Raw genomic sequence first — 20,230 nt, 5'->3', positions numbered from 1 at the left:
AATTACTAGGGTCCTCTGTTCTGTGAAATTGATCTCCTGTATGGGGCACGTTTGCCCACCACACTGTCCTCTTGTAAGTGGGTGTCTCTTACCTGCCAGAGGGCGGCCCTCTGGCTCATCGGCAGGGAGAATTCGCTCATCGAGCTGACACCTTTGTGGCGAGGAACATGGCTGTGTCAGCTCTCGACTCTGGTGGGCTTTGCCCCCTGGGACAGGATTGGGATCTTTTACCTGGGAGATGTCTTTAGAGGGGACTACCTCAAGACGTTTCAGGATGTGCGGTCTCCGTACTCCCTTTAAAACTCTCAGTCTTTTCAGTATTTCCAACTACGCCACTCCTTGCAGGCTCATGCTTTCCCAGGCACATCCCTACCTGAATACAGTCCGCTTGAAGCAAAGATTTTCTTTGGGCGTCTGGGTATAGGAACTGCGGGAAAGGTCCCCCTTTTTGCCTGTTTTTTTCCCTCTTTTTGCCTGACATTTGATGCAACCTGACTTGATGTGCCTTGGGTCCCTGCCAATAAGGTTCCCTGGGTTCTTTCCAAAGACTGTACCTTTGTAGCCACAATTGGCACATCCCTGGCCACAGGTAAGCCCCTTGTAAAAGGTACCATGGGTATCAAGGGCACTATGTCCAAGGAAGGCCTCTAAGGGCTGTACCTTAACCCACACACTGCTACTGCAGACTGCATGTTTTGGTGCAGAGAAAGTCGAAATGGCACATTTCCTTGTGTGCCATTCCTGCATTCCACTGCCTGAGCCCTGGGTAAGTCACCCCCTAGCAGGGCACGCACACACTGAGGTGAGGGCACAGAGGCATGAGCCCTGTACCCCTACAGTGTCTTAAGTTCATTCGTAGACATTGTAAGTGTAGTAAATCCATAAAGAGTATATGGTCTGGGAGTTGGTGATTACGAACTCTAAAGTTCCATAATTACTTTACTAAAAACTGGGAAGTTGGTAGCAAACTTCTCAGAACTTTAAACCCACACTGATGCCATTTTGGGATTTAATGTAAAATGCACGCATAGGGCATCTTAGAGATGCCCCCTGAAAATTGACCAGCCCAGGTGTGTTTCCTGAATGGCTGCCCGCCATTTGCTACCACCAGACAGGTTTGTGAACCCCTGGGTAGATAGCCTCCGCTCTCTGGGTCCAGAAACAAAGCCCATTCTGGGCTTCCTCCCTCAGGATGGTTTGGGTCCATGAAAGGGAAAGCTTCAAAGGCCTGCTGCCTTTGGAAGCTGTCCCTGCCTTTTGCTGTCCCCAGTAACTGGCTCCCACCGGTTCTGGCACCCACTTTGGGCAAGAGAATCGGTGGGAAATCCAAGCTAGGAAGAGAGGTGTGCCCACCTTTGCCAACCCCACTCCTCAGGTGGGGGAGGCGAGGTGAAGCTCACATCTCAGTCCCCTCTATCTTGATGGTGAGAGGACTCAGCCAATTAGGAAGAGGCTCATGCCCTCTCCCACTGGAGGATGGCATAATAGGGGGGTACCCACCCCAAGGAAGGGACCCATTGGTCCCAACCTGCACACCCCTTTAACACCCCTAATTTTAGTATTTAGGGTCAACCCTGAACATTACCTTTTCAGATTCGAGGAAGAAGGACCTAAGAGCCGTGCTGACCCAGGAAGAAAAAGAGGACACCAACTGCCTTGGCCCAGCCCCACGACCTACCTACAGCAAGAACCCCGGCGAGTCTAGCAGCCAGCAACCCCCAGAGACCGGAGTACCTGCCCTGTGACCCTCTTACAGACTCTGTCTCCCATGAGCACCAGATTTGCTCAAACAAAGAATCCGTATTCTTGCGACTCTGTGATTCTGCACCACTCTGCTTCCGATACCCACTGCCCGAGTTTGAGTGGCCCAACACCACGAGGAGGTCTCCCCAGAGATCCTGACCTAGGATCTGGTGATCCCCAACCTCCCTCAAGAGTACGCCTGGAGCCTCAACCTGAAGGGACTCCCTAACCACGACCGGAGCTGGTAGGAAAACCCGATGCCAAAAGACACTCCTGCGCCCGACACCCACAACCTTGGGAGGCCCAACCGATGGTATCCAGGCATCCCCCAAGACCCCAACTTACCTCTCCAGCTGGTGGTTGCCTTCAGGAAGTCTCCCTGCCCGAGCCCGCAGCAACTTCGCAGAACCAAAGTTCTCCATTGCAAAGCACAGGGTCCCAGATGTCCATTTTGCACTCTGCCCCCGGCCGCACCAGTGCTGCTGGTGGTGCTGCTCCTGTGCTGGTTGTTGGCCCCTGTGTTTTTTGTGGAGTTTTATATAGCGCAAACTAGACCCAAAGGTATCAGAGCGCTTTACATGCTCTCTAGTTACATTAAAGATGGTCAGAGGGCAATTAAGTGATTTGCCCAGAATCACAGAATGTTGAGCGTCCCTGCGAGACTCGAACCCGGTTCCCCAGATTCGAGGTCGACCGCCCTACCTGTCATGCCACATGCTCTCATTCTGTTCAGACAGCCACCTGGGGTAGGTGAGGTGTGTCCTGTTTTTCCAGGGTGAGTCAAGGCTGGGCTAAATAGACCTGGGTTGCATTCAGAGTAGGGGGAGGAGATTTCTTTCAGACCTGAATAGGCCTGGTCTGCCTTGGACAATGCTGTCTCCACTTCCTGCAAGGAAGCTGTACCAGCGAGGACATAAATGGTTTTGACTGGGCCAAGAGCTTCTCTGCCACCAGAGAACAAAGTAATGTGTGCTATAAAAAGTGGAGCTCAGACCTCAGACTTTTAGGTCACTTTTGGAATTCAAGGGGAACCTCTGCCAAGGAGAAGAGCTGACGAAACTGAAGGAGAAGTACTGGCCCTTTGCTGTGTGTTGTCTGGGGTTAGCCTGTAGTGGCTGTTTCTGCCAAGTAAAGGATAACAACTTTGCTGTGTGCTGTTTCTCCTGCTTGAGTAAGATCTCCAAGGGCTGGAAGTAGAGCTTGACTCCTGTTTTGAAGTCTCAGGGATACAAAGACTTCACCACCAGCTCCCCTGAACTTCCTTGCTGTGAGTTCTGACCTGCCAAGAGGTGCCTTTGACTGTGTTGGGCCTCTGGTGGTTGTTCCTGCTGTCAGGGGTTGCTCCGCAGGATCCGGTTGCCGCAAGTAATGGTGCACCTCCTGATATTGTCAACACCCCGCAAGCAGACACAGGGGGTATCAGGTGAGGGAAAGGGAAGGGAAGGGACTGCAGGGAAAGGAACCTGAAACAACAAAAGAACAAAATATAAACAAAGCCTGATAAGTAAAGCATTAGGTCTCACTAGATCAGTATATACCTGCTTGGGATAATAAATATAACATGGCTTCTCATAGCAGTCAAACGTCTCTCTCTTTCTCGCACACCTGAAAAAAGAGATAGGTCAATGCATCGCAAATAATTATACCCTGGACATGTATTGTATGTTATTTGCTTCTGCCTAACACATACCACAGTGAGAGTGAAAGTTCTCCAATAAAGGTGTGTTTCTTGTAAATGAGCAACTATAAATCCTTTTATACCAACAACCCAAAATAGGAGAAAGTATCTGAGTATTGTTGAAGGTCCCTTATTCAATTCCCAAATGCACAATATCAGAAAAGTATAACTGAACAAAGGAAGTAAATAGGCAGTTTCAATAGAAAGCCTGTATGCTGTAAGTCAAGGATGCTAACAAAAGTCACATCACCACATAATCCCTTTAGCGCGTAGTTGCGACCACTACAGCACTCCAGGAAAATACAGAAAGTAATTCAGAACGGTAGCACGTGGTTGCGACCACCACCGCGCTCCACTTTAGTAAACACAATATCAAACACGGCAGCGCGTGGTTGAGACCACCACCGCCCTCCGCCTTAAATCCCAGGAGAATCCAAATACGATTAACGGCAGCGCGTGGTTTTGACCACCACCGTGCTCCGCCCTAAATCCCAGCAGAATCCAAATACGATTAACGGCAGCGCGTGGTTGTGACCACCACCGCCATCCGCTTAAACTCCCAAAAGTAAATACAGAAGTGCAACGTTAACACGTGGCCACTTTAATTGCGCTCCGCTCACCTGAATGCAAGGAACTGCTCTTACCGGAAAGAAGATCCACTTATGCTGGTAATCTACCTCCTCACTTGCTCCAAGGAACCGTAGAGTCAAAATTAAGGAACCGTATAACCGGAGGCACCTAGACAAGTCCGCAACGAATCAGCAATGTCCAGAATAACGCGCATCAGCTGATGCATGTTCATGCCTGAAATACTTCCTTCCTGGCAAGGATCATGGGAAGTGTAGTTTTGTTGGTGATAGTAGGCTCTGCTCGACACGTCCTGACAACTGCTGTTGGGAGCTGGAAAAGTTATGCAACTATGAGAAGCAAGTTACAGAACATTCAAAATGCCGCCGCAAGACTGGTCCTCAACCTGCCAAGACACTGCCACACCTCCCTGTCCTGTGCACACTCCACTGGCTCCCCATTGAAGCTAGAGTCACCTTCAAGATGCTCACCCACGCTCACAAGTACACTGGACCAGCATACCTGAACAGCCGACTCAAATTCCACGCACCCCAAAGGACCTTACAATCTGCCCAGCTCTCCTACGCCATGGTCCCCCGCACCAGTAAGACCAGGTCGGGAGGCCGCTCCTCCTTCTACTTCCTCACAGCCAAAGCCTGGAACGACCTTCCTCTTCACCTCTGACAGACATCATTGCTCCCCATCTTCTCAAGAAACCTCAAATCTTGGCTCTTCAACTGACCCCCTCCTTGATAGACTGGAACCTGTGAAACCCCCACCAGCACCTTGAGACCCTTACGAGTGAGTAGTCGCGCTTAACAAACACCTGGTTGATTGAAGCATGACGCATCTGCACCTGTTTCCGACACATCGCCGAAGAAACTGACACAGCGCCTGCCTGCAGCTGGAAAAATTGCTGCACATCAAATCCTGTGCACGATATCCGAAGTCCGAGATCTCCACACCAATTCTGACGCAGACCTTGCTGTGTGGCTGCAAGAACCGACGCATCGTAGGACTGTGGCTGGAGTAACCAACGCAGCGCCATTGCTGCCGCTGCATCGAGAACCGACGCATCCCTGATGCTCACACATCGCACCGGGGTGCCAAGTCTTCAAGAACGCCGGGGCTGCAGTAAGAAACTGATGCATATCCTTCCCGCACAGTAAGAAACTGATGAATCACCTCCCCTTTAGTAAGGAACCAAAGCATCACCTTCATTGGGCGTAAGGCAGACGCATCACCTTCCCTGTGGCTGGTTTTGTTTGTGACGGATCCAAGGTACTTTGTGTTGAAAGTGTCGCAACTATAGTTTGCTATGGACAGAACTGTTCTACCGTTTAAAAGTCATATTTTGATTACTGTATTGTGGCTTTTTGTCGTTTTGGTATTGTTTGGTTTAGATAAAGATTACGTATTATTCTAAACTGCTGTGGTGCCCATTTGTAGTGTTTTCACTGTATTACTGTATGTGTACACAAATGCTTTAAACATTGCATCTGAGATAAGCCTGTCTGCTCGTGCAAGCTACCAAGGGTGTGAGCTGGGGTTATTTTACTAGTGTATCCCCCCTTACCCTGACTAGGATGAATGGTCACTACTGGTGGTGCAGCTCCTGTGTTGGTCGTTGGCCCCTGCAGTGCTGACCTTAAGCCCAGGATATTTGCTCCCACACCGTAGTGGACTGCTCGTAAGCAGTCCCTAACCGAAGGCCTCCTTAGGCCCATTGGCTAACATTGGGCTCTGCACTCAGCACCCGGCCTCCCCAGTGCCGCTGGTGGTGCATCTCGAGTGAACATCTAGAACTTGGGGAACCTTGATCCTAACCCCCACAACTCACCCTCATAAGTCGTGTACTTACCTGTGAAACCTCTAACACTTTTTCCCCATAGGAACCCATGTAAAGAGATTTTGGGCCTAAAATGTTCTACGTGTTGAACTGTTGTTGTCCCGTTGTGTGGTATCTAGGCATACCAACCCCAGTAATCAAAGTAATCCAAAAGGAATTCAAGATTAATGAAAAGTAATTACTGTGTAATTTCAACTGTTTACAAAGGCATATACACACCTGTAACACTTGCAATTTCTAGCATAACTGCATTTTGTTGGACTTGGCCCTTCTGGCAACTTTTCCCCTGAACTTTTTGTCTTTTAATGTTACATAATTATAGTGATTTCTGATCTTTGCACACTTTGACAATGTGTCCCAGTGTAAAGTGCATGCGCTCTCTGAGTGCGTGTGTGAGATTGGCCTGCCCTCCCATAGGAATGCATGGGGGATATGTGTGTCCATGGTAGTTCCTGATGTGTGGGGAGTGCAGGGTCGAGTTTGGTATGTGCGGACTCGTGAGATTGAATGCTGCGCGATGATGTGTGCGGATTTATTGTGTCTAGTGTGGAAGTGCCACTTCTAGAAGTTGGCATGTCTGTGCAGTTAATGTGAATTGACTGTCTGGCTTGTGATTGGCTGGAGCTGGCTGGTGTGCTAAGCAGCGATGGGAGGTGCGAGTGAGAGACCTGGATGAAGATGAACGGAGGGAGGCTTGCATGGTACCTCATGAGTTGGCAATGTCAGCACACTGTGTATGGTTTAATTTAATTATCTACACGCACCATACCACGCCCCCCAGCGTTTGCAGCTCTTATCTCCTGACGCCCCTGCTGTGTGTTCAAGGTGTGCACTGCCGGCAGTGGATTTTGTCCATATGGCATGGGACTGTCCAGTGTTGAGGCCCTATTGGGAGGGAATAGGTTGAGAGCTTTCTTCTGTCCTGGGCCGCACAGTGGAAGCCACCTCTTGTAATGTACTGTTAGGATTGGTGGAGGACTTTGGGGGCCCCCAGGTGGAGTGGGCCTTCTTGGGGCTGGCTTGTTTGGTCGCAAAGAAGGGCGTAGCCCCTGCCTGGAAGCAGCAAGCTCCACGGACTTTCAGGTACTGCCGCAAGGGGCTAGACTGGTGTGCACCTCAATAATAGCCAGTTTTTGTGGCTCGTGGCCGAATATAGGGGAAATGGTGTAACCATTATGGACTGTCATTGTCATTCCATGCAGTTTGGCTATATTGTGCGTGGTTTCTGCTTTGTGAACTTATGTGTCTTGATTCTCCATTACGCTGTGACTCAGAGACAGGCAGGATTATCCTCTAACACTGTGCTCCCAAGAGAAAGGGGGCCTTTCCTAGAGCCGCCCCCAGCAGAACTGTTATCTGCGATCAAAGACTTTTGCACTTCAGTAGAACACAACATGGATACTATTTCAATTGAGATAAACGTCATCAGACCTGACTTCTTGACTTTTCGGAGCACTGTGAGGGCCTCTGAGTGGAATATTTTTAAAAATAGTTATTCCTTGAAACCATCCAATCAAGGGGTCTCTAAAAACTATTCACAATGAAAGAGTGCATAGAGCCCTTGCACCCCAGCCGAGGCTGGATGCCCCACCTCCTGCAATTATAACCAATTTCTTGAACTATTGGGCCCATGACACCAATTTACAGAGCTAAAGAGGAAAGTTGTAGCCCAGTTTGAAAGTCTAGCGATCCAGATTGTTCCTGAATACATGCATTGGGTGCAGCACACATGAAATCCCTTGATGCAGTGAAAAGAAGTCTAAATGATCAGAGCGCAAAATAAATGCTACTGTTCATGGACAAACTCAGTAGTATCAGAGATGGAAAGTCACATTTTTTTCAGTCTCGGGAAACAGCCTGAGGCTAAACAGACGGGTGAGAAAAGCCTCATAGATTGCAGAGGAACATGGCAGTTGGTACACACAAAGACCCTGTTACAGAGAGACAGTCTGGAACATCCTCGTAGGGCCTAGAACATGGGTACTCGCAAACCTTTCCCCAGGGGCCACAAAGTACTGTCTGTGGCATGCCCTTGGGCCATACCAATGCAGCAATGCAAGGGTCAAGGAGATGAAAGGTGGGTATAGGTGGACGTGAAGCAGATGCATGGTGTTGACAACAAACCAAGCCTTCATGTGACTTCTGTCTGTCACAAACACTCTATTCTCATGCACCACAGCATTAAAAATTAAAGTCAAAGCATTAACTTCTAATGTAAAATGTGAGAGGCAAAGAGATACTCATCTAGTGGCTGAATTACGAAATGTGAAGCCAGAAAACCTGGTATCATTCCTGGCTTTCCTACTTAACGAAATTGTGTGATCCTAGGCAATTGGTTAATTTCAATTTGCCTCCTATTTCTTCATATCCACCTCTTATACAAAGTTCAGGATGTGTGCTGTACAAAACCTTCTCTTTTGTTTTATTTAATAAACTATAATGGTATTCCAATTATATAACAACCAAGGCGACACACAAGGCACACCTGACAAAGGACTTGCCTCTTGGTTCACTAATGCAAAAACCACAGGTGATGGACAGAATGCAGAACAATGTCATACATTCACCCCAGTACAGAGATCTGGGCCTAAATCCATCCTTTTTTTGCACTCCACACCACCCCAGTTCAGACATGGCCATATGCAAATCAGTCTGACCCTGTGCCTCATGGGAAAAGTCCAGCCCGAACTGCCAAGCCATGCCTTCCCTGGACTGGAAACAAGCTTCCGAGGACCAGTTTCTGGCATTCCAGCCGTCTTCAGCCCGGCTTGCTTGAATCCAGTGTTGTGGAGTGCATGGGACTCACGTCTGAGCATACCCATCCCACTCGGGGTGACAAATGCAAAAACCACAGCTGATGGACAGAATCCAGAACAATGTCATACATTCACCCCAGTACAGAGATCTGGGCCTAAATCCATCGTTTTTTTGCACTCCACACCACCCCAGTTCAGACATTGCCATATGAAAATCAGTCTGACCCTGTGCCTCATGGGAACAGTCCAGCCCGAACTGCCAAGCCATGCCTTCCCTGGACCGGAAGCAAGCTTCTGAGGACCGGTTCCTGGCATTCCAGCTGTCTTCAGCCCGGCTTGCTTGAATCCAGGGGTGTGGAGTGCATGGGACTCACGTCTGAGCATACCCAGCCCACTCGGGGTGACAAATGTAAAAACCACGGGTGATGGACAGAATGCAGAACAATGTCATACATTCACCCCAGTACAGAGATCTGGGCCTAAATCCATAGTTGTTTTTGCACTCCACACCACATGAGTTCAGACATGGCCATATGCAAATCAGTCTGACCCTGTGCCTCATGGGAACAGTCCAGCCCGAACTGCCAAGCCATGCCTTCCCTGGACTGGAAACAAGCTTCCGAAGACCGGTTTCTGGCATTCCAGCCGTCTTCAGCCCGGCTTGCTTGAATCCAGTGGTGTGGAGTGCATGGGACTCACGTCTGAGCATACCCATCCCACTCGGGGTGACAAATGCAAAAACCACAGGTGATGGACAGAATCCAGAACAATGTCATACATTCACCCCAGTACAGAGATCTGGGCCTAAATCCATCGTTTTTTTGCACTCCACACCACCCCAGTTCAGACATGGCCATATGCAAATCAGTCTGACCCTGTGCCTCATGCGAACAGTCCAGCCCGAACTGCCAAGCCATGCCTTCCCTGGACTGGAAGCAAGCTTCCGAGGACCGGTTTCTGGCATTCCAGCCGTCTTCAGCCCGGCTTGCTTGAATCCAGTGGTGTGGAGTGCATGGGACTCACGTCTGAGCATACCCATCCCACTCGGGGTGACAAATGCAAAAACCACAGGTGATGGACAGAATGCAGAACAATGTCATACATTCACCCCAGTACAGAGATCTGGGCCTAAATCCATTGTTTTTGCACTCCACACCACCCCAGTTCAGACATGGGTATATGCAAATCAGTCTGACCCTGTGTGTCAGGATAGCACTCCGCAGGATCCGCATGCAGCCACAATGCTCCACCTCCGGACCCTCCGAACACCCCGAAGTGTAAACACAGGGTGTTCAGACGATACGGTGAGGGAAAAACCCCAAAAGGGGAAAAAACCCAAAAGAATAAAGAGAAGAAGGAAGGGGCAGCAGGGATAAAGAAACTGTAAGACAAAAGTGCAAAGGTTAATACAAGTCTTAACCCTACACTCATTCAATTCTCGCTAATTCACCAACTGTTAGCTTCACCTGTAATATATATTCAATGACACCATACTGCTGTTTCTTCAGACTTCCTTCTTTCCTGTATAACACAAAGAACTGTATAAATCAATGAGGCATAATACATCCTCTGCCTTAAACTTTGATTCTTGCTAGTAACATACCCCATAGCCATTACTCATAAGCTCTGAAGAATAGCTCCATAATAATCAATAGTTGCACTGTTAATATATCTGGCACTCTTGTGCCAAAAGAAAGGACGGGGATCCAACTTAAAAGTAAATTGAAATCCTCCTTCGCTATGATAGCGCAAACGTTTCCTCTGCACTCACTATGTGCGAGGGTTAACCCAAAAACGGCAAGACGTAGTTCCCTCACTACTGCCATTTGCTTTGGTATTTTAATGTTCCAAGTCCGGTCTGAAAACAATCACTTCTCAGATTCGTGACGGTAGTGCGGAGGTCCTCATCCCCCCCTGCACTCCGCCACTTGCTCAGTCCAAAACAATGCTGTAAATAATAACCCACCGCCGTAACTGATATAGGCGAGTGAACACCGACTCTGGGACAACAAGAAAAAGTAAAGTTTCCTCGCAGCAGCGAGGCTATGCAATACTCTGAATTGCTCTGTTCCGTGGACAACAAACAAAGCAATTAAACAAATGCGCTAGCCAGCGTGTGTGAAATACCGGCTCTGTCTCAATCCTCCAAAGCAAGGAAATCAGCCAAGTCCTTCAGGAAACAAGTCCGGAATAACACAGAGGAGCAGCCGCTACCTCTGAACAAACAGGAATCACGAGCACCGATCATTAGGCTCTGCCCAGTGATATCCTGTGACTCCGCCGAGGATTCTGGGAACAGTAGTCTTGAGCCCACGATTGCTGGGAAATGTAGTTTTTTGGCAGGCGCGCTGCGCTACAACCTGACAGTATGCCCTCCTCCCAGGTGCCTCCTAGGCCCAGGCTTTGCAGGAAACCTGACGTGGAAAGACCGTACAGCCCTAGGAGCATGAATGTGATGCACAGGTTCCCAGGAATCCTCCTCAGAACCATACCCCTTCCAGGAGACCAAATATCAGAGCACCCCTCTGCGTAATTTGGAGTCACGTATAGACCTCACCTCGTACTCCAAATTCCCGTCACTAGCAAGGACAGGAGGCGCAGTTCTGCGCGATGTAAGGGCTCTCTTCAGCAGCTGCACATGGAACACAGGATGTATTCTCAATGTGTTAGGTAACTTCAGCTTGTATGCAACAGGGTTGATACGACGCACCACAGAGTAGGGCCCAATAAATCGCGGATGGAATATGCTCCTCATCTTGAAACGAATGTACTTGGTCGAAAGCCACACCTTATCCCCCACCTCGAACTGAGGGCCAGGTGCTCGATGCCGGTCCTCCCATCGTTTGTACACCTCTTTAGCTTTTTGCAGATGTCTTTGCACTGCTCTATGCACCCTCCTCAATGTCAGTACATGCTCCCTCACAGAGGGTTGGTTAACCAAATCGTCAGGGAGAATGATCGGCAAGGTATGAACATCATAACCATAATTGGCCTTGAACGGTGACATGCCTATGGAACTGTGCCAAGCATTGTTGTATACCAACTCCGCCATCCACAATAAATCCACCCATGACTCATGTGCTTCCTTAGAGTAACAGTGCAAATACTTCTTTAAAGTTTGATTTAGACGTTCCGTCTGTCCATCTGTTTGGGGATGGAAACTGGTAGAGAGCGCTGACTCTATACCCAATGCACTGCACCACATACGCCAAAAGCGAGCGATGAATTGTGGTCCCCTATCAGATACGATGACTCTCGGAATGCCATGCAATCATATGACTTGAGATGTCAGTAACTGAGCCGTTTGACTAGCAGTGGGAAGGTTCACACATGGTATAAAATGTCCCATTTTCGTCAGATTGTCCACTACCACCAACACTGCGGTGTTTCCCTGGTCAGATGGGAGACCCGTAATGAAGTCCAGACTTATGTTCAACCATGGCCGATCAGGCGTGGGCATAGGCATCAACCAGCCTTTCTTTTTAGTGGTTTCCCCTTTTGCTCTGGCACAGGTATCACACCTACCCACCCATTGAGGAGCGTCTTTGACCAAAGACTCCCACCTAAAATGCCTCCTAAGCAGTACCACAGTTTTGGTAATTCCGGGATGTCCATCCGCCGGAGCTTCATGACACCAACTGAAGGCTTTCTTTCTAATCTCCTCATTAGGCAGAAATAAACACTCCCCTTGGAAAGGCAAGCCCTGTCTCACCTTCCTGCCTGGTTTGACCGCCGCCCATCGGACCCAAGACCCCAAAGACCTGGAGCCCTTGATGCCGTCCACAAACTTCTTGGCCCTAATCACACACACCACCTTATTTGAAGGGATGATGGATAATTCCTCCTCGCACTGTTTTAGGGGGATTTCCTGTCTGGAAAGAGCATCCGCCTTCCTGTTGTCCGAGCCAGGACGAAAGGTTACCACAAAGTTGTACTCGGAAAAGAACAACATCCACCGCATTTGCCTTTGCGTCAGATGTCTAGCGGAGGACATGTATGGGAGGTTCCTGTGATCGGTATAAACGTCACTGCCTGACAAGCCCCCCACAAATAGGGCCTCCACTCTTGAAAGGCCCATTTAATCGCTAAGAGTTCTTTCTCCGCAATGGAATAGTTGACCTCAGCCGAGCTCAACTTCTTTGACAGGTAAGCAACCGGATGGAGCTGACCCGTGTGCACATCTCTCTGAGACAGAATTGCCCCTATGGCTTCATCCGAAGCATCGGCCTCGACTATGAAAGGATTTTCCAAGACAGGATGTGCCAACACCGGTGCTGTGGTGAAAGCTCTTTTCAGAGCCCGAAATGCCTCCTCTGCCCCCCCTGTCCACACAAAAGGCTTCCCTTTTCTTAATAACCTGGTGATGGGGACAGCAGTCTGGGAAAAATGCAAGATGAATCGCCGATAGTAATTTGCGAACCCCAAGAAGCTCTGAACCTCCTTCACGTTCTTAGGGGCTGGCCAATCCCTCACCGCCTGTACCTTTCTCTCGGACATCTGTAATCCACTAGGACTAAGGTTCACACCCAGAAATTCCACCTCTCGCACCCCAAACTCACATTTACTCAATTTCACGTTTAAACAATGTTCCCTTAGTTTGTCCAAAACTTTGCAGACATGAGTCGTATGGCATGATATATCCTGTGAGTATATCAAGATGTCATCAATATACATCACAACAAATTGATCCACATATTCCTTCAAAACATCGTTTATAAAAAACTGAAATGCTGTAGGAGCATTACAAAGTCCAAAAGGCATCACTAAGTACTCGTACAGACCGAATCGCGTCTTGAACGCCGTCTTCCACTCATCCCCCTCTCTCACTCTGACCGGGTGATACGCCCCACGTAGGTCCAAACGGGCGTAAATCTTGGCCTCTCTCACCTGGTCGAGCATAACCGAGATGAGTGGAAGAGGGTAACGGTTACGGATGATGTTTTTATTCAAGACGCGATAGTCCACACACGCTCTTAAGTCCCCATTGGCCTTCGCTATGAAGAAAAGAGGGGAAGCTGCTGGAGAGCGAGATGGTCGGATGAACCTCAAACGGGAATAATGCTCTATGTATTCCTTCAAATGTTTGGTTTTTGGTACAGACAAAGCATATACTCTACAAGAAGGTATTGTAGCCCCATCCACTAAATCGATACGACAGTCATATTCCCTATGAGGGGGTAGAGCTTCTGCCTTTGCCTCGCTGAACACATCACTATAATCCGAATATTCGACTGGTAGTTGGAAATTTTTTTCCGCAGCTGTAGCTGCCATGAATGGGGTGGCTAAAACCGTGACATTGGCCGACACACATATACTCATATATATATATATACACAATACTCTGGTACAAACTGCAATGTTTTCGACTGCCAATCCACCACAGGGTTGTGTTAATATAACCAAGGCATACCCAAAATAATCTCGTACTGAGGTGCGTCGATGATGTTTAGAGACAGAACCTCAGAATGCACATACCCTTGTGTTATCAATGACAACCGCAATTCGCCTGTTTTTTCTGTAATCTGACCAGATGTTAAAGGCTGCCCATCAACTGCCAGCACTTCCTCAGGAGTCTCCCTAGAGACACGAGGTAAAGCTAGACGCCTCACCAAGCCTTCGTCCACAAAATTACCGGTCGCTCCGGAATCTAACATTACCATTACCTGACGTCTTTCTAGTTCGTATTCGAGCGTCATTACCACCACCAAGTGTGGCTCTGTTTCATCATCACCCGGAGATGACAATGATGTGAGTTTCCACTCACGTCCCCCTTCAACTCTAGACTTATTATCTTCCGTCTGCTCTCTTTCCTGTACTGTATTAGACACAGCAACCTTTTTGATCCTGCTGACATTCCCTGAAGACTTGGGTTTAGAAGGACATTCACGGACATAATGCCCCTTCTACCCACGGTACATGCATAGGCCCTGTACTCTTCTGGCTTCCCTCTCTTCTCTTGACAAAGGTGCTCTAAGTGCTCCTATCTCCATAGGTTCCGGAGGGTTGTCAGTCCCCACCGATGTCTTACGCATGTTTTTTTCACCACTGTAGGCTCCTCTTTCCCATCTTCTCCTGTTACACCCTCTATCCGTAAGACGGCTATCCAGCCTTAACACCAAATTCACCATATGAACAAAAGAAGTAGGCTGTGGATCCACCTGAGCCACTACATCTTTCAAGTCATCATGTAACCCTTGATAAAATAGGGACAACATTTTCTCCTCTGGCATTCTGCTTCTGCCACTAGTCTATTGAAAGCAGTAAGATACGTGATCAGTTCTCCCCTGCCTTGTCTCAATGTCAATAACTCTCAATCAGCACTAAATGTTGTAGCTCTTCGGTCAAAAGCCCTCTAAAATTAATTTTTAAACGCTGTCCAATCAGTCTGGAGGGCATCATCACGTTTTACTAAGGGTACCACCCAGTCCGCTGCGTCTCCCACCAAATACGAAATCAAAAAAGCTACCCTAGAATGGTTTGTGGGGAACGAGGAAGGTTTACATGAAAAATGCATGAGGATTTGTGTCATAAACACGTGTACCTTACGGGGGTCCCCTGAGAACCGTTCAGGTGTAGCCAGTGGAATGGGTGGAGGCACAGTGACCTGGACATTAGAAGAAGAAGCGGATGCGTTAAAAGGGTTACTACTTAGACGTTCCACTTTTTCCCGTAAAGCAGCAGTCTCTGCTTTAGAGGAGGCCAATTCCTGCTGTACCAGGACCAAAACATGCAACACATCCTCCATAGACGCCATTGTCGCTACTTACGGATCGGGCGGAGTGAAATTCTTGGTCTCGTGATTCTGTCAGGATAGCACTCCGCAGGATCCGCATGCAGCCACAATGCTCCACCTCCGGACCCTCCGAACACCCCGAAGTGTAAACACAGGGTGTTCAGACGATACGGTGAGGGAAAAACCCCAAAAGGGGAAAAAAACCAAAAGAATAAAGAGAAGAAGGAAGGGGCAGCAGGGATAAAGAAACTGTAAGACAAAAGTACAAAGGTTAATACAAGTCTTAACCCTACACTCATTCAATTCTCGCTAATTCACCAACTGTTAGCTTCACCTGTAATATATATTCAATGACACCATACTGCTGTTTCTTCAGACTTCCTTCTTTCCTGTATAACACAAAGAACTGTATAAATCAATGAGGCATAATACACCCTCTGCCTTAAACTTTGATTCTTGCTAGTAACATACCCCATAGCCATTACTCATAAGCTCTGAAGAATAGCTCCATAATAATCAATAGTTGCACTGTTAATATATCTGGTACTCTTGTGCCAAAAGAAAGGACGGGGATCCAACTTAAACGTCAATTGAAATCCTCATTCGCTATGATAGCGCAAACGTTTCCTCTACACTCACTATATGCGAGGGTTAACCCAAAAACGGCAAGGCGTAGTTCCCTCACTACTGCCATCCGCTTTGGTATTTTAATGTTCCAAGTCCGGTCTGAAAACAATCACTTCTCAGATTCGTGTCGGTAGTGCGGAGGTCCTCATCCCCCCCTGCACTCCGCCACTTGCTAAGTCCAAAACAATGCTGTAAATAATAACCCACCGCCGTAACTGATATAGGCGAGTGAACACCGACTCTGGGACAACAAGAAAAAGTAAAGTTTCCACGCAGCAGCGAGGCTATGCAATACTCCGAATTGCTCTGTTCTGTGGACAACAAACAAAGCAATTAAACAAACGCGCTAGCCAGTGCGTGTGAAATACCGGCTCTGTCTCAATCCTCCAAAGCAAGGAAATCAGCCAAGTCCTTCAGGAAACAAGTCCGGAATAACACAGAGGAGCAGCCGCTACCTCTGAACAAACAGGAATCACGAGCACCGATCATTAGTCTCTGCCCAGTGATATCCTGTGACTCCGCCGAGGATTCTGGGAACAGTAGTCTTGAGCCCACGATTGCTGGGAAATATAGTTTTTTGGCAGGCGCGCTGCGCTACAACCTGACACAGTGCCTCATGGGAACAGTCCAGCTCGAACTGCCAAGCCATGCTTTCCCTGGACCGGAAACATGCTTCCGAGGACCGGTTTCTGGCATTCCAGCCGTCTTCAGCCCGGCTTGCTTGAATCCAGTGGTGTGGAGTGCATGGGACTCACGTCTGAGCATACCCATCCCACTCGGGGTGACAAATGCAAAAACCACAGGTGATGGACAGAATGCAGAACAATGTCATACATTCACCCCAGTACAGAGATCTGGGCCTAAATCCATCGTTTTTTTGCACTCCACACCACCGCAGTTCAGACATGGCCATATGCAAATCAGTCTGACCCTGTGCCTCATGGGAACAGTCCAGCCCGAACTGCCAAGCCATGCCTTCCCTGGACCGGAAACAAGCTTCAGAGGACCAGTTTCTGGCATTCCAGCCGTCTTCAGCCCGGCTTGCTTGAATCCAGTGGTGTGGAGTGCACGGGACTCACGTCTGAGCATACCAATCCGACTCGGGGTGACAAATGCAAAAACCACAGGTGATGGACAGAATGCAGAACAATGTCATACATTCAACCCAGTACAGAGATCTGGGCCTAAATCCATAGTTTTTTTGCACTCCACACCACCCCAGTTCAGACATGGCCATATGCAAATCAGTCTGACCCTGTGCTTCATGGGAACAGTCCAGCCCGAACTGCCAAACCATGCCTTCCCTGGACAGGAAACAAGCTTCAGAGGACCGGTTTCTGGCATTCCAGCTGTCTTCAGGCCGGCTTGCTTGAATCCAGTGGTGTGGAGTGCATGGGACTCACGTCTGAGCATACCCATCCCACTCGGGGTGACAAATACAAAAACCACGGATGTATGACGGTACAACGCGTACCGTCACAACGCATCCCTTTACACCGCATCCCTTACAACGCAAGTCGTTACCACGACTTGCGTTGGGGGCGCGGATTTCAAATAGTATAATTTACTATTCTAACACCAGTCCCCGTGGACCCTAGGGAAGGTGTTGGGATAGTACATTTACTATTTTTAATCCTTTATTGCCCTCCAGCGCAAGTCGTGGTTTCGACTTGCGTTGTAATTGACGCGTTGTAAAGGCCACGCGTGGTAAAATCCGCGTGGTAAAGGATGTTTACCAAAAACCACAGGTGATGGACAGAATGCAGAACAATGTCATACATTCACCCCAGTACAGAGATCTGGGCCTAAATCCATCGTATTTTTGCACTTCACACCACCCCAGTTCAGACATTGCCATATGCAAATCAGTCTGACCCTGTGCCTCATGGGAACAGTCCAGCCCGAACTTCCAAGACATTCCTTCCCTGGACCGGAAACAAGCTTCCGAGGACCAGTTCTGGCATTCCAGCCTTCTTCAGCCCGGCTTGCTTGAATCCAGTGGTGTGGAGTGCATGGGACTAATGGCATGGTTCTCTTAACTTGGAACTGCATGAATGTTTCTTAGATGATGTTCATAAAATATTACTCCTAATAAATGCCTCTCAATGTAGTAATACAATCTGATCTACTAAGGTAAAATGCTCATGCATGTTAATAAAATACACTTTTTTGAAGTCTGCAGAGAGTTTATTATGTTTTTACATGTTTAGTGCAAGATGTCTTTAAAACTAAAGCTGTTCCTAAAGATAAGTTGCCCAAATACCTTCTGTTCTCCTATACCGTTACTTTAGTTAACGTGCAAATAAAGTATGCCCATTTGTTTAACAGCTTTCTGAATGTTCCTGCTCTGTCAAATGAACAGCAGCCCAGTGCTGCTGTTCATCAGGGGGCTGCAATTAAAGGTCAGGTGGGCCGCATGCGGCCCCGTGGCCATACTTTGAGTATCCGATGGCTAGAGGATAACCAAACCTTGCCCAACACTAGGTCAGAGTATTTGAATGAAGACAGCATATTAACCAGGGCTTAAATGTGAAATGGCCATACTATTTGTGTTTGAATTCCAGAGTTGAAACCACCAAGGGTTGGTGTTTCCTTCCTGAGTTGGGGCTCTATGAAGAGGTGTTTGTGCATTTCCTTCTATGATCTAGCCTTTTATGCTGGGGTTGCTGCCATGGGACCATGGTCCTCTCTGTGATCAGTAGCGTACCTTTAGTGCCAGAGGCACTCTTATATATTGGGACCACGTGATGACTTTTGACTACCATTGTTTTATTTGACTCTAGGTGTTTTGATTTATTCTAGCTTGAATGTTCGACATCATTTTTAAGAGATTATAAAACTGGGGTCTGTTGACTTGGAAAGCAGGATTTTGTACCTGAAGGACAGACACGTCTTATTCAGTGTGGAAGGTCCTGGCTTGATGAGTCTCTTGACCCCAGGGCTGTGCATCCCCCAGTCTGGTGTGGGCTAGGATGAAGCTATTGCAGCCAGTGATGTATTTTCTCTGATTATAGGCATTGTGATGTGTAAGTGTGTCTCTGTGCACATTCAAATCTACAGTGATTTTAATCATCTGATGTATTCTGGGTATATACCTGCGTATCTTTTCAAGCTTTCCTTTGATTGCTTGTATCTGATTACTTGTATATAACGGTGCCTATTTATTGTAGTGGACGTCAAGTATTATTATCATTATTATCTGCTTGTATTTTATCCCATGCATTTAACAGTTGCATTTGCTCACTTGTATTATTGGTTGTGTGTGTGTGTGTGTGTGTATATATATACTCTCTGAAGAGCTCTAGGTAGAGTGAAACACTGTATTAGGTGTTGCTTTTAATCATTTTAGGTTGGCTTGGTTGGTATTTTACCAATTCAAAGCTGTAATACTGTGCCTGGTATAGTAAATGGCTTTTGTCATTTTACAGCTCAGAGTGGACTGCACTGTGCTAGTCCTATGCTTAAAGACTTTGCTGTAGAAATGGCAAAAGACTTTGCCCTTTTCTATCTCGGCATGGATGGCAGTGTGTTAATCCTATGCTTAAAGACTTTGATAGAAAAGCAGACATTTGAGGTGAGGAGATCAAGAGTGTCGCTGGCGTTTAGCGTGCTCTATACAGGAGCTGCTTTCCACCTAAACTTGAGAACCACCCAGAGGTCTCTGCTTCTTTTTTGCATACTTTTTGCGTCACTCTATGCCTGAAAGGGTAGTGTTTTGACTTATACTGGGTGCTCCCTTGTGCCTGGACAAAGCTATACCTCTCTGGAGAGCTATAAGTAGAGTGAAACACTCATTATATAAGAGCTCTGATACAACCTCGCTGATTATGCCAGGGCTCATACCATAGTAGTGTTTGAATGCTTGCAATCCCCTTATGTTGCCAAGTTTTCGCAGATCTACATACTGGGACTGAAGGTAGTGGTAAGCAATAGTTCCAGGCTTAGAATACCCTTTTGAATCATCTGTGAAAACCTACTAACTTTCATGTTTAAAGGGTTTCCAACAACTCTTTTCTAATCTTTTCCTATACTGAGAAATGTTGGAAATGTACTCCTGACAATGGCAGATATAAACCTTCTTTCAGAGTTGGGGAAGAAAGTAGTTGGAGGGATAGTGAACTTGCAAACTCAGATTATTGCATGAGCAAATCTACACATGTATACTTGCTCATGCTAAACTGCAGTAGGGGATGCAGATGAGGGATTTGTTAATGGATGGTGGGTGTGTCACCTCTGTGTAGTGAGGCTGTTTATGGTGTCACGTATTCGAACAGCCA

This window comes from Lissotriton vulgaris, chromosome 8, assembly GCF_964263255.1.
Source record: "Lissotriton vulgaris chromosome 8, aLisVul1.2, whole genome shotgun sequence".
NCBI lineage: Eukaryota > Metazoa > Chordata > Amphibia > Caudata > Salamandridae > Lissotriton > Lissotriton vulgaris.
This window is presented reverse-complemented; position numbering follows the sequence as displayed.